Below are 12,436 nucleotides of genomic sequence, written 5' to 3'. Positions count from 1 at the left end.
TTGTAAGCTTAAATTCCATGTCGTGAAAAAAAGCACTTTTCTGGAGAGAAGGAAGAGAAAGAACAGTAGGGGAAGGCACTCTCTGGTAGGTCAAGAACTGCCATCACCCTGCCTCACTCCGTCCCTTTCTCACATAAACATGGTCACCAAATCCCACAGAGTCTACCCCACAGACTTCTCCTAAATGGAGCATGTCCCCTCCTGCTTGAAACCGCTATCGCTGCCTACACCCTGGCCTTCAGAGGGGGTCATGTGGGTCATTACAATCCAGGGAGGTGTAAGATCCTCCCTGCCATCAGAGCTTCTCGGCTTGAAAACAAACTTGTATGATGTTATTTAATCACCCCCGTGACACCACCATCGTCCTATAGGACACCACTCTACCTGCCTCTGAATTTTGGTCTGCCTCAGTGGCTCAAGGAACCCCAAAGTGCCAGGCTTACACAACAGCTGTGAAGGAAAGAGAAGGCCCAACCATGGTGAGCAGCTGTAAGGAAACTAATATTGCCACGCAACATAGTGCAGATAATGAAACGTACAGGTTTAGGTCAGCACTCTCCACAATGATTTCGTGTTAGGAAAACCAGCCAAATGCTTTCAATTATGATTCCTAACCGTACGCCCATTCACTTGGTGAACATACATTTATCGAATACTTTCTTTATGCTGGGTGCAAATTTACTGTTATCATAAATCATCGCATGAGTCAGGACAGTAGTGGGCTCAGTGTAGAAAATCTCTGAGATTAGAATAAATTTTAAAATATTGGGAGAAAAAGTCAAAGCTAGACAGCATACCAAGAATTGATTTCTATAATACCAGGAATTACATTTCTGTATAATCAGTGTCTAGAATTTTTAGTTGCTGGGGGCTGTCCTTTTCAGAGGCCTCTGCTTTTCCCTAGTTGGGGCCAAAATGACAAACTGCAGGGATTCTGAGAAGCTAGCCCTTGTGATAAGTAGGCTCATCCAGACATTTATTTATGAGACCCTAACGAACTCCCCAGATTGTTCCTACCCTGGTTCCCTACCTCCAGGCCCTCCCCGCTCCTGCTCTTCTTACTCACGTTACTATGGCCCTAGGTTCCTCATCCTTCCTACCCTCTAGGAGAGAGCACTGGCAAGCTCAAACATGTTCTTTAAAAAAAGAAAGAAAGACAAGTTTTCGGAGAAACACATCTTCCAGAGAATGTAAGTTGTGAACCAATCTGTTAAAAACCTAAACGTGTACCCACCATGTGCCAGCGGCCCGAAGTACCTAGATGCTTGCAACACGGTCCCTGCTGCCAAGGACTTCTGGTTCCTCTCCAGAGAGAAGCACGGAAAGCAATCCAGTAAGTGCTGTGCAGAAAACCGCACCGCTGTGCACGCCTGCTGGGGGCCACCTTTGGAGGTCGCCGTATATGTGACAGCTGTCTCTATCAACAGATACCAGCTGAGTCAGCCCTGGGCTAACAGATCCATCCCTTCTGGTCCCCAACTCTGCAGAGTCACAGGGAATCAACCTGCCGGATTCAACCAACAGGAGGCAGAGGCAGAAGGCGGAGAACAGAGCGGACGGCAAAGTGGAACACTTCTCACCTTTCTCTCTGCTAGTATCTGCCGATATCTTGGGTTCTCCTCTGGGGCTTTGGCTCTTATCGGCCCCTGAGCTTCAGTAACAGCCTCCACCACCAGTCCCTCCAGCCTGAGGATAGTCGTGACTTATCTCTAGGTTTCTTCCTCGGGCTTCTGCTGCACCGTGACCTATGGAGGAACTTCACTAAATACCCTCAACTGTCAATAAAACGACTTCTGTTTTCCTACTTAGCCCCTGAGGAACCAGTTACGTTATAATGTGCTGATAATCCACCTTGACTCCAAAGCAGTCATGCTCTGCTGGAATTCAAAATTGAAACTGGAGGAAACTATGGTTTTCGATAATATACCTTCATTTGGCCTAAAAGACTCGACTGCTAGATCCTAGAAATGTTTTGGTTTACATAGGAATTGCTTAGAGATGGAGCCAGTACATAGGAAAATGGATCCAGTGCTTTCTTACGCCTGAATCATCTTCCTGGGGTGAACTGATGAAAATGTTCTCTATCTGCTCCACCCCACGATGGCAGCCACCACGCAGGTAGCTCCTGAGTACTTGGATGTGGTTAGCATGACTAAGAACAGAATGTTTCATTTAACTGTATTTAAATATCCACACGTGGCCAGGGGCTACAGTGCTGGCCAGCAGAGGTCTAGCATATGGTCGTCTCTGTGGTGGGGAAGGACTCCTGCTGGGCGTGCTTTTGTGGACTTTGGTGGGGACCCGGTGGCACAGAGAGAAACACAGGAACTGTAGAACTATCAGCCCTTTTCTTCATTCTATTCACAGTGTAAAAATCTAACCACCTCTGGCCTACCTTATCCCCAACCACAGAAGCACACAATTTACTCAGAGACCTTGGTGAACAAATTTTTTAGAGAATAAACCTCCTTTAAACACAATGACAGCTTGAGAATGATGGTCTGGAGGAAATGTGGGTTGCTGAGAAGTATAGGCTTCACTCCAGTAAGAGGAGGAGCTCTGGAATTGTAAGTAACAGAATTCTTGCTCTGTGTTCCCTATTTTTCAACCCAATGGGAACTACCCATGCTTATTCCGCCCAATGCTAATTTCCTGTTGTCCCAGCCCGATCCTTACTCTCTTTCCAAGAGGATTCCTCTAGTCTTCCTGGGACTGTGCGGTAGCCACATGACATACCTTCATCTATCCCGGTGCTGCTGCAACTGTGAAAGACATTCCCTTTGATAAAGACCAGCCATGACTAACTTCTGGGTTAGAAACATTCCTTTTCACATGTCTGGCCTTTACACGGACATCATCAGCGTAAATGACATCAGGCTCCTGCTTCTCCTGAGAATTCTGCTCCTGGAAGTAAATGCTAAAGATTTCAGGTGACTCTCCCAGGCTGGTAGACTGGTATTATCCAACCATACCCCAACAGCACACAATCACTTCCTATCAAAAGTACTTAACTTCAGGGAATCGCTTCAGTATTATCTGTTGGAATATAATAATATTAAAAGGATAGTTTTACGTTAATAGATTTCACAAGTACCACAGCTTTTGGAACCCAAATGCCCCCAAAGAACTGGCCATGTTATCCTGAGAAACAAATAGAAGTATGCTTTATAAATCACAAGAATCTTAGCCATATTAAATCACACTGCAAAACGCTGCTGTGAAATGCTGGCTATGAACTGCTTTGACTGGGGCCTTTTTAATTGTTTAGTAATTTGTGCCATCTAAATGAGAATTATAGGATATGCTAACTAGCAAAGCAGGAATTAGTTTACACTGTAATTGTAATAATAACAATGTACTCTAGTTAGCCTTATTCATGTTTACGTGACTCACTAACAAGAGACCACTGCATTTCCAGCATGACAAAGCACTGTTAAACTCATTTTTCTTCTCATCATTTTCAAAAAAGCAAAAACGATACTACCATTAGGACGGGCATCACCTTCTTACGTTGCTGGTCATACAGAAAAGGGTACTCAGGGCAAAGACAAACACTGGAGAATCCAGCTAGTCTCTACAGAGTACCATCATCTTGGAGTGGACTTGCCACAGTTCAAGGCTGACCCCTGAACGTTGCAACTCCTAAATGTGGTGATCAGGAGATGGCTCAGGCTAACCATGCTCAGGGTGACATTCAAGTAAAAACATCAATTTAATACCGTCATGTAGACCAGATGTTGGATGCTGATATGTGCTGATCCTATGTCTCCCAAAAAGCATAATTCACAAGGAACCCAAAGTAGAATCAGAAGAATGCCTCACAGGCACAGAAGGGCTTCTGTGGCTTCCTGGGTGGCCTGACATTGCACATGAGTGTTCAGGTAGGCTCAGGGGTGTTCAGTGATGAGGGCAAGATTACAGTCTAAGTCAGGTTTGGAACCTAACCAATTGATGTCAACCCACAGATGGCCCCACCATTGGGGTCAGATCCACAGGCAGATCCAGTGATGCTATATGAGGGGCAGGGGACCTTCTCCAATAGAAAGGCCAACCTGACCTCTCCAAGTTTCACTCCACTGAACTCCCCTTCAAAGGGATCCTTTTTCAGACTAAGATGTCAGTACCTTTGACTAAGCTATAATTTTACCCTAGAAGCCATTTAATCTCTTTACTTACTTCACCTATCTTTTCTGCGATCCATTCATTACAGAGCTATTTTACAGTTTCTTTTGGGGTCTCATCTTTTAATTCAGGTCAGAAAGCAGAAGGGATCTCCCTGCTGGCCTTCATGTATGGTATGCACACCACACTTAGGGTAGAAGCCGATGATTCCACAGGGAGATGAAGGTTTTAGGAACTTCAGGAAAGGGGGATGGACTGCTTTAAAAAAAAAAAAAAAAAACTCCACTCACAACTTATATTGAAAGACATACACTTTTTAAAAAATCATTAAATGCCAAAAATACAAACTAACAGGCCTTAGACATGGAGGGTGAGCTATCCTGTTGCGCTCTACATTTTAAATCTCTTTGTTCCTTTTAGGTCGAAAATTTGTTGGGGTCTTTCAGTGAGATTCTAGTTTCAAGACTCAAAGAAATCTATCTTAGATCTGTTGACTCAGCACAAGGTTAAAAGTTGGATTTTGGTACCCACTACTGCACAGTTTCACTAAGCTGATGCCCAGGGGCCTTTGCAAACCCATAATCAGCCTGCCAACACTTTCCACAACACTTTCAGCAGCTTATGGAATTTTCTGGTCTCACCCACATGGGAGAAATCAAAATGATATATCCAAGGATGTACCTACAAGGTGGAGCAATCATCTAAGCTGTCTCAAGAATTGTGGTCACTGGTACTATCTAAAATTGTGATGCCTCTGTTAACCTCGTTTAGTTTATTATTAACCTGACTTTCCATTTGGCTTGACTATCAAACTCTCGCCCTCTGACCCCACAGTGGTATGCAATTTTGTGTAACCAGTTCAAGATTCTCCATTAGAATCACGGAGCTTTCACCAAGACTGTTTACCAAGCAATTCAAGAGCAGCTGGAGACCACGAGGGTCTGGAACACCACCTTCTATTTCTGTACCATCAGTAGAGTTAAGCAAGCTTGAAGGTTAGCTTAGTGAAAGCCTCCAAGCACTAACAGGGTTTAGTCTGCGTTATAAATTTCTCCGAAGTGTAAGTTGGTCCTCAAGTCACTCCCTTCCACATGCCACTGAGGCTTGGCTGCTACACTTCACCTCGGGGCTGCCATCACTCTCAGGGTGTAAGCCAGCCACGAGTTCTCCCTGCCGCTCCAAGGAGGAACATCTCCTGATGCCCACAGAGAGGCCAGCTGTCGGGGGACTAACACCTTCTCCATCTAAGGGCTCAGCTCATGTGTTTATGTGAGTTTTAGACAATTCAGTTCCAATGCAGTGAAGACTGTGAGAAAAAAATTAGGAAGTAACCTCTCTTTAAAAAATCACTAACTTCCACTCTCCAACCTGAGTAAGAGCCTCTTTCTAACTCAGGGAACCTTTCATTACTACCTCCTTGAAAGATGAACACTGCTACAAAGCATTCTGCTTTTACAAGGTAGACAGCAGGTGGGTTATATACACTTGGGGATCTTTCAATCCAAACCTTATTTCTCTCTTTCTCTCTCTCTGTCTCTCTCTCTCTCTCTCACACACACACACACACACACAGTGAAACTCATAAGTCAAAGACATTAACTTTCAACTGATTTTAGGGATATGCTAAAGAAACCTGCCCCAAATCACACAGCTAGTTAAACTGGAAGGGCTGAGTCTCAAGCACAGACTTATCAGATTCTCAAACCACCATAATCTCTCTCTCCCTGGAATGGAGCAAGTGATACTTTACTGTGTCGCTGCTGATAAAATGTATATGTTGTCTGCAGATTTCAGAATACGTTAACTCTCAAAGGCCCTTTCATAAATATACTCTTCAAGCTACTTTGTAATGTTGCTAAAGCCAAGATCAGTACTCAGATTTCACAAAGAGAAACACATATATTGAAGAGGTAAGCCGGGGTCTCTCAAATGTTGGCACTTTAGACATTTGAAAAGGATAGCTGTCAGTTTGGGGCCGTCCTGTGCGTTGCAGGATGTCAGCAGCATCCCTGGTCTCTACCTGCTAAATACCAGCAGCACTCTTCCCACCCTAGCTGTGTCCATCAAAACTATGACCAATGTGTCCTGAGGGGTAACTCACACACCATGGAAAGCCACGGTGTTAAAGACTGCACTGATAACCAGAAAAGAATCCCATTAAATCCTAGTTTAATGGAGACCTCTTTTATACCAAGCTACAATTCCTTAAGAGAAAGCACTTAGACTGGATGAAGTATCTCAGAATTCAGAAGCGATCACCTGTCAGTATATGATTACTGTCTCGAAGCTGTTACACTACGGTACACATCCTTAGCATCTTTAACCACTGTTCATAGAGTTTCTAGAGCCTCTCCAAAAACCTGATTACTCCATTCTGGACACATACTTAAACATAAACCCAGAAATAGGCACAACACTGCCACAGGAGAAAAAGCAGTAGCAACAAAGAAGACTAAACTGGCACACCCAATTTATGGTCAGGCTCTGTTTTTAAGCAGTTGGGTTGAATAATCTGATTTGATCCTTACCATCTTCAACAGCCATGTGAAGGAAGTAGTATCACCTGATTTTATGAATGAAGAGACTGAGGCAAAGAGCACTCAAATAACTTGCCCAAGATCAGGCTCCAAAACCCCTGTTCTGAACCAGTATCAACAGGACTTCAGAGAACTGTGGGGTTATCACCTCCTGGGTTCTAAACTCTCTGTCTCCACTAGTGAGTTCTGTTGTCCAGTTGTAGCAAATGCCCTCAGCAAGGCATACTGTGGGCACCTTACTCAAGTCTGAGGTGACTCTACTGATAATCCCTCCTTGGGTATGACAAGACACAAACCCACTTACTGACACTGCTGTCCACCCCGTATTTGTCCATCTTGAGTAAAGAACACACAGCACGTTGTGAAATGTTTTGCCAGAGCCGACGTGCCGTATCCATAGCATGGCACGTCCACGTCCTTGTGTACTTTTTAAGTAACAGGTGGTGCAGGTGCTTAAGAATCTGTCTGCCAGTGAAGGAGGCACAAAAGATGCAGATTCCACCCCTAGGTCAGAAGATTCCCTGGAGAAGAGAATGGCAACCCACTCCTGTATTTTTGCCTGGAGAATCCCTGGACAGAGAAGCCTTGTGGGCTACAGTCCATGGGGTCACAAAAAGCTGGACACGACTGAACCTAGAGCACGCACAAGATCCAAGAAACCGAAAAGGAAATGGGGTCTATTGGAGACGAGTTATGCTACATACTGATCACCACCACTTTTGTAAAAAGTGATCCCAACTCATCTTTTCAAAAATGTGATTTACCATCCTGCTAAACAGCAACATACACTCTGCAGCTGAAGTTTCCAGAATTTACCATCTCCCCAGTTGTGAATATCAAAGTGGACTGGCACACTTCCTCCTCCCCACAATTTTCTCAAGGTCACCCCCAAATGGTTTTATCAGCACAGACGCATGTCCTTTCAACACCCTCAAGAATTCCATTCACTTAAAGCAGCTGGGGCTTCAGAGAGGTTTAAGGAGGAAGCCAAGGCATCCTTGTTTTGCTTGGGAAGGTGGGTGGGTATTCAGTGTCAAACAGATGCCAAGAACGATGCGGTGGCATGTGAGCCATATTCCATCCTGGAACAGACAATGTAGTTCTTTGTCTTCTAAGAAAGTGGCATTGTTCCGTATTATGTGGCATCCCAACAGAAGATCCTCTGGTGGCTCAATCGGTAAAGAATCTATCTCAAATGCAGGAGATATGGGTTCAATCTCTGGGTTGGGAATGTCACTTGAAGAAGGAAATGGCAACCCACTCCAGTATGCTTGCCTGGGGAATCCTATGGACAGAGGATCCTGGCAGAGAGGCTCTGTGAGGTTGAAAGTCGGATCCAGCAGATGGACTCTCAGAACTGGCCACCCCTGGTGAGACTCTCTGAGCCTACCTCATCTTCAACAATAACAGAAATCTTTAGCGTTCACAGAGTATGCTTTTCACGACCCTATCATTCCTAACAAATAGGTTCAGCACTAACCTAAATGCTAGTAGAAATCTTAAAACATTTCTCATAGCATATAAAACACTGCAGGAGTGCACTTAGACACTCACCCACTGGATGACCATAAACTCAGGTGCTTGGTATTAAAATCAGAGAATGGCCGAGCCATACTTGGTGAGAAACAGAAGAATCTACACACACCCAACCAGCAGGGCTTTGAGAAAAAAGGAGGAGAAAGCTCCCGCAAACCAGCAACCATGAGGCAGCCTCAGGATCAGCAGGGCTTGTGAAGAAGAGGGCTTGCTTAGTAAATACTTGTAAACGGCAAGCTTCCAAAGTAAATGCATTATTCCTGGAACCTTGATATTCTAGCACTGGGGCAATGAGGAGCTTAAAACCCCTTCGAAAATCTGCTTTGAACCCAGAACCTCCTCTGGATTACTTCACACAGAAAAATCAACACTATATTAGGAGCAATTGGGGCCACACGGGGAACAATGACAAACTCTAAATGTTACCTTGTAAACTAAATTAACCAGCTGCAAAATCTGGAGATGACGTAACCTTCTTCATCCATAAAGCAGAGCTGATAATACCTCTACCTCTCAGCATTACTGGGAAAAATGAAAATGAGGCCGCAGGTGTGAAGCATCTCACTTAAATGTTCTGGTCTGTTATAGCTACCAGGTGAAACTGGAAGCAAAATTTAGATTTAATTATCCCTTTAGATTTTAGACATCTTAGAGTTAATTAAATATTTTCCCATTCTCACCACCTGCGGGGGGGGGGGGGTGCTCTTCCAACTACCCCAGTGGACTTATGGTCATTTCTGTCAACATCACAGTCTGTTTTCTAAAAGAAATGGGCTCCCAAAATGTCACCTTTCACTCAGAGGCCTTTGATTAGTTAAACTCAAAGCAACTGAATTTAACCATGAGCATATGAGCACAAAAGAAGTGGAACTAGGAATTCAAAGTGCAACTGATTAAAAATTCTAGCAAACTACTTTAATTATTTCACTTGGAAGTGATTTCTTTCCAGAGGCACTTCCTTTATAGAGTTTTAAAAAGTCAGCTGCTTAAGCACGTAACTCATTCTCTCTGTTGCATTAGTTTGTATCTTCAAAAATGAAGAGTAAAGGTACTATTCATACCTTTATAGTTGGCAGGTGTAATTTCATAATTCATTTATGAAATCCTTTATGCTCTTTATGCTCTTGTGGTATCTTCAGCCTGCCTTTTTTAGTACAGAGTTTCTGGTGGTGACAACAGTCACACTGTGTCCTCAATAAAACAACAATAATCACAGAAATAATCTGCTTCTCCTCCACCTCCTCACCCCTCTTAGAAGAAAATATTTGCCTCCACCATACAAATCGCTATGCACGTGCTGATAACTTCTTACATAAAAAGCAGTTCTAAATAAAAGCAGACTTTTCAAAGAGGCTCACTCTTCCTACACAAATTGAAAAGTGATCAATTCAACAGAGTCAACAGACCTTAGGTCTTCTGGCTCCCGTTACAACTTAAGTAACATCTACACATATCATACACAAACAGGTGGGGCGGTGGGGGAAAGCAAGAACCATGCCTTCTTCTCAGTGTTTTCATTTCCCCAAATTCCACAAGAGTAGTTACCTGGCCACAATAAACAGAAAGCACGGCTGTGGAGTAAACACGCTCATTCCAAAATACCCGGAGCACGTGCTTTCTTCTGGCACTGCGCGCTGAGCTCACTCACCAGCTGCTCCCAATCAAGCAAAGGAGCTGGCTGAAGGACCTTTCTGTACCACGACTGGAGTTTGAGAAAGTGAGTACTTCCCCAAAACAGAGCAACCAAGCTGTTAATACAACCCCACTCTCTCAAAACCCTCCATTAGGAAAGCCTGATAACCCCAAACGGAAACCACCTCCTGGCCCCTTGACTCTAACGTACCCCAACAGAGCATCTGTTAGCCTACCTACCTCTACTGAGACCCCACTTTCTAAAATCAACTACCGTGTTAGAGTTTTCAGGGATCAATAGCAATTGCCTGTTTGATCATCAAAGCGCATCCAGTAAAAACTAAGAGTCCCTTAGGAGAGGGAATAGCAAAGCCTGCGATACCAAGTCTTTTCTGCAAGGCAGGGAAGGCTGTTTCTCCCAGCTTTTAACCAGGTCTCACTGTCTGAGAGTGTTACCACGCGGCCCCCAGAGAGCCTATTAATGAAGCCAAGCATCCCAGAATGAGCAGTACTTACGGTCTCCCTCCCTGGAGGCCAAGTCTCCAGAAACTTCCTGGGGCGCCAAGTCTGCGCGCGGGTACGGCGTGCTCAGGATGCGCGCTGCCCGCCCGCGACTCCGGCGGAGAGGCGAAGGCGGCCGGGGCGCGCCGACCCCCGGCCCCGGCTCCCGGGCGCGCCCGCGCCTCCGCCGGCCCGGACCGCCTTCTCCCGCGGCCTGCCGGGCGGGCGTGCGAAGACCGCGGCGCTTCGCAGCCGGCGCCCTGGCGGGCGGGCGGACGGACGTGCGGCGGGAGGATTCTCTCCGGGGGGCAGCTGCGAGCAGGCACTCCGGCTCTAACCCCAGAGGCTCCGGCAGGGAACCCGCGGGTGTGGCCGGGCAGCAGAGGGGTTTTTTTTTTTTTTTTTTGGAATTCAGGGTGTGGCCCTCTAACACAGCAAAAAAGAAATGAGTCAGCCCGTGCGATCCTAACCAATAAGCGTGTTCACAGTCCGTTAAGGCGGAACTTGCCTTTCTTGATTTATGTCAGGTTTAGGAGCCTTTTACAGACCTTTTTGGTTTTTTTTTTAACTTAAGCCTTTCACAACGTCAAGAAAAACAAGGATAAATTCTGTTATAACTAACTTGATCAGTGGACCTATGTTAATTTCTGTTACTTAGTAAAAGTTAACTGAGTTAGGCAGCGATCCTGGATGTACTGAGCTCGGAATCTGGCGTCAGAACAGATTGGGATCTAACCTCCAAGATTGAGATCTAACCTCTGACACTGTTTGGTCTTGCGGAGTTAATTATCAGCAATGAAGGAGATAAAATCCAGCACTTTGCTGGACAGATTATATATAATAATACAGGCAGAGTATTTGACACAGTGACACGTAGAGTAGGCAGTCAGACAATGTTGTCTGTCCCTCTGAGTTGGGACTCAAAATCTCCAAACTTGTGGACAAACTGGCCCGTAATTTTTCTGTTTAAATTCTGGTTAAGTTAAAATATCCAAAAATTTTTCGAACTCAAATAGTTCTTTGGTATTTGCATGGTGTGAGTGTTCCTTATTTAAGCGGTAAAAAAAAAAAACTCAAGGAGCTTTTGGTTTAGAATTCTTGAATTTGGTGTTCTTGTTTTACCAGAGAAATTTAATTAGGAGCAAGAAAGAAAAAAAAAAGGCTTAGGATTGGAATGATTCCGCTTATGCCACAGTTAAACCAACTTTTAAAAAGTAAGCGTGATTTTGGAAATATTCATTCTATCTGGGTCACTGTACCCTAAACACCATTTTGGAGTAGAAAGATCGAAAAGAGAAACTTTAAGTAGTTTGGAATTGGCAAATTACAGGAGCCCACAGAACTGCTAGGTCCTGAGCACCAGCTGATTACTAGTGGGGGCAGAATTTTTACAGAGGAATAATTTTTTTTATTTTTAAAATTACCAATTAAACCGTCTTGGCTTTGGAGAAGATCTAAATTTAACTTCCTTGTATTTGTTTAAAACCGATCGATCATTCCATAGGCCAGGATTTCTTTAAAATACTCTTTTAAGGCAAAGATAAAATCTCAAGGGAGATCAGGGCTCTTTATAAAATGCTGCTCTTTTCTGTGAACCGTCATGGAAGAATAGAACGCTTCATCAGGAGTCCAAAGGTCCTGTCCTCATCCCAGCTCTGCGTATGTGGCCCTGCGTAAACTGCTTCATCTCTCTCTGCAGATTCCTAAGCAAGTTATGGCCCCAAACAGGGCAGACGCAAGATAAACCTATGACCTAACATTTAACCTTAGCAACAGGCATAGTCAGTCAGTTCAGTTCAGTTGCTCAGTCATCTGACTCTTTGCGACCCCATGAACTGCAGTCAGGCTTTCCTGTCCATCACCAACTCCTGGAGCTCACTCAAAATCATGTCCATCCAGTCAGTGATGCCATCCGACCATCTCATCCTCTGTCGTCCCCTTCTCCTGCCTTCAATCTTTCCCAACATCAGGGTCTTTTCTAAGGAGTCAGTTCTTCGCATCACGTGGCCAAAGTATTGGAGCTTCAGCTTCAGCATCAGTTCTTCCAGTGAATATTCAGGACTGATTTCCTTTAGGATTGCCTAGTTTGATCTCCTTGCAGTCCAAGG

The 12,436-nt window shown here is 44.6% G+C and overlaps 1 protein-coding gene across 6 annotated transcripts in view; it reads right to left on the bottom strand.

The window, feature by feature from the left end:
* SGMS1 (sphingomyelin synthase 1) overlaps nt 1–12,436 on the bottom strand; it is a 330,841-nt gene that overhangs the window by 100,852 nt on the left and 217,553 nt on the right. Inside the window, exon 1 of one of the 6 annotated variants that reach the window (XM_018041356.1) lies at nt 10,344–10,509. The exons of the other annotated variants lie outside the window; for them this stretch is intronic. The gene's annotated coding sequence lies outside the window, so the exon portion shown is untranslated. Of the gene's footprint in view, nt 1–10,343; nt 10,510–12,436 lie in introns of those variants that run through there. 6 annotated transcript variants of the gene reach the window in all.

Source organism: Capra hircus, chromosome 26 (genome assembly GCF_001704415.2).
Source record: "Capra hircus breed San Clemente chromosome 26, ASM170441v1, whole genome shotgun sequence".
NCBI classification, from domain to species: domain Eukaryota; kingdom Metazoa; phylum Chordata; class Mammalia; order Artiodactyla; family Bovidae; genus Capra; species Capra hircus.
The sequence above is the reverse complement of the archived record's forward strand: the minus strand, read 5'-3'. Positions and strand labels throughout refer to the sequence as shown.